Source organism: Montipora capricornis, chromosome 1 (genome assembly GCF_036669925.1).
Source record: "Montipora capricornis isolate CH-2021 chromosome 1, ASM3666992v2, whole genome shotgun sequence".
In the NCBI taxonomy this organism is placed as follows: Eukaryota; Metazoa; Cnidaria; class Anthozoa; order Scleractinia; family Acroporidae; genus Montipora; species Montipora capricornis.
In genome coordinates, this window is record NC_090883.1 from 13,397,716 (window position 1) to 13,401,179 (window position 3,464).

A 3,464-nucleotide genomic window follows, 5' to 3' on the forward strand; every position below is an offset into this window, starting at 1 on the left:
TACAATTTTGCATTGCCTCACCCTGCTTAGGCTTGCGATCATGTGGTGTTATAAGGATGCTGTATCTTTCCGAACTCAAACCTAAGTAAAAAAATATCCATACAATCCTTGTTGGCACCGCAGGGTATGGACCAGAGTGCCCTGGTAGTCTCCAAGTAAAAAGGAGAAAAATAGACATTTGTAGATGTTGTATGTAGGCCAATCAATCTCGATTTACTCAACTGGGAGTGCAAGGTGGTATCGATATTGCTCACCTGGCGAAAAATGTTCTGAGTAACTGGAGTGACTAAACAAAACTACAAAGGACCAACAAGGTGCTGTTCAGTGCGTACTGCGTAGAGATTGAAGACGAGTAATTTCAACTGACTATTATGGCAATTGTTTTCATTTGAAAATCAAGGAACGTAGTATGTGATAGCAATCATTTTGCCTGGTACAAAACGCGATTTTTCAGACACAAATCAGACTAAATTTTCATTTGCGGCCCGTACGGAATAAATGGGGTTGATGATATTTTATCCCAAATTCCCCTCAAACGTTTTCAAAGTCAGTAATTTGTGTTTCCTGCAGTATCTTTTACGTGGGATATCATAAAACGAGTCGCACGTCAGAAAAGTCTTTTTTATGAATTTTGGGCTTGTCTCAATATTTTTCTTGCCAGTTAAGTTTTACTAAGAAACAACCCAGAAGCCAAGGAAAGGTTACGAATTCTGCTGGGGGGAGAATAAATATCATTGCTTGTTTGCTTTATTTAAAGTGCTATGGATTAAAAATCACTTCCTTTTTTCCTTCAGATTTTGAATGTGTGTTTTCTTAACACACATTTTTATCCAAAAGCCTTTTACTTTGAGTGTAAGTTTTGGATTTCACTGTCCACCATTACTCACTATGATCCTCTCAGTTATGAACGCAACTTTTGCAATTACGTAGAGAAGCCTGAAAAATTCAGGACTTCAACGGGGTTTGAACCCGTGACCTCGCGATACCGTTGCGATGCTCTAACCAACTGAGCTATGAAGGCACTGACGTTGGGAGCTGGTCATTTGTGGATTCTAATGTTCCAGGTTCAAACCCTGTTGAAGTCCTGAATTTTTCAGGCTTCTTTACGCAGTTGCAAAACTTGCGTTCGTAACAGTGAGGATCATAGCTTCACTTGATTTCACATCCGCAGTACATATATAATCCATTTCATATATCATTTCATCATTGATCCATTCCTCACAGGAACATTAAAATCCACAAATGACCAGCTCCCAACGTCAGTGGCTTCATAGCTCAGTTGGTTAGAGTGTCGCAACGGTATTGTGAGGTCACAGGTTCAAACCTTGTTGAAGTCCTGAATTTTTCAGGCTTCTCTAAGCAATTGCAAAAATTGCGTTCATAACTGCGAGGATCATAGCTTCACTTGATTGTTATGCTAAAACTGTATATAATGGGCAAAGTATAATGTGTATACATTTATAAAATAATCAACATAGTACACACACTCTCATTGATCAATAGTTTACATGAGACTATGTAAACACGGCTGTAACATCACATGAAATTTGATTTGTTATGTGTTGTCAAATGTGCGTTTTGATTGGCTGGTAGGAAATATGAGCGTCTATCAAGAAATCTGTTTCAATCAAAAAGCAACAAAAAAAAAAACCCAGTACTTCCTTCATTTGTCGAATCACTTTTGAGAAATATTTTGACAAACATTTTTTGCATAACTTTCTTGAATTCTCCCAACTCCCCCTCAATGTTTAGACGAGGCTGCATAAACACGGAAAAAGTCCTCTATTGCTTAAATACATGTGGGAATACATATACATAATTATACATATAGATATACATACATGTGTACACATACACAACGTATACATATTCATGATTATATCTAGCTCTACTTTATTTAGTAATGTTCACAATAAGCTATCGCTATCAGAGCTAAAACAGTGAGCTGATGATCTACTATTAAGTGACTTCTCTGAATGTGACTCATTATGTACATGTAAAGAAGTTGTAAGGAACCCAAATTGTGGATAAATGTGTTGCAAATGTAAAGGCCTTTTTAAGCTCATAATAAAATTGGTTAATTTTTTTATTTCCTGCATCATCGGAGAAATGGCTTACCATGTATCCTTTGGCTTTTTAAGGACTTGTATTAGGCTCATGACAAGCAAGGTCTGGCACAGTGTCAATAGAGCTGTCATGCGGGTTCCCAAAACCCTTAAACTGCACCTCATTGTCTGAAAGTGACAGACTGGGTGTTCCATCATCACACACAACCATAGCCAGGCTAACTGGATTTGCCAGTAAACTGCTGGGAAGGAGTACAGCTCTTCTAGGATCGCACAGCTTGAAGTCTTTGGGTTCAGTTGTCAGTAAGCCAGCCCAGTCGTACACTGCAGACCCATAACATGGGCGAAGAAACCATCTAGTCTGCAATCCTACTGTTGGATGATGCACTCTAACTGCCACAGCATCATCAGTGACAGAAGGCTCTGGTAGTACCCTTGCCTCCCTTGCTTTCGTCACCTCCTCCTTCTGTATCTCCTTTTTAAACTTATCTTGGAGGGCATCTTCCCTGGTCTGCTTCTTAACTCTATCAATTTTAAGGGACTCTTTAAAGGCCTTGTTTTGATCAGTCGCAATAGCCTTTCTCTCTTCATTTGAACCAATTAGGGAGCTACTTGAATCGCAGTAGCCGTCACCACAGAAAATCACTTCTTTACAAATAAACTCTTCAAGAATCTGCTCCCTCTGCCAGGATCACCACTCATTAACTACGGGTATTAGGTACAATCTGTGCACCCGATAGAATGTGGAAGGGCAGACCCATAAATCTAGCCATTTTCTCAAAAAAACTGTTCCCTGATAGCAGGATGGTGGCAGCTGTTTGTAGGTTATTTACATACATATCATTTACATCATTTGATGATATAGACACTTCCAGTTGACTATCAAAGTAGGACCAATTGTGTGGTGTTTAATTATTGCTTGATTGCCACATCCAGGATGATGGCAATACTTGAACAGCTTCAATAACAAATCAAGTGAGCAAATCACTTTGGTTTCCTTGACCAGTGAGACTTCTTCCTTAATGGTGTCCTGTTCCTCTAGCCTATTATGCTTGGGATATTGTATGGGCACATAGGGCATGGACAATGAAGCTGGCGCTGTTGATGGAGAAACAATAACAGGGGTTTGAGATGAAACAGGATAATCTTGCATTGGCAGTTCAATTATTGGATCAGCCCCAGTTCTTTCAACAGGATTTGAGGATGAAGTTGTTGTAATTCTAAGCTCGCCCTCATCATCTTGGTCACTAATCTCTTTCTCATCTTTTATGTCAGAGCTATATGTCTTTTTGATTTATTTGTCTTGTGGTGTTAATGAAATTAGCAATTCATTGTGTCTCACTACCCTTTGGCCCTTTATTTACAATTACTCAATCTGTATTGACTGCCGATGTCTTT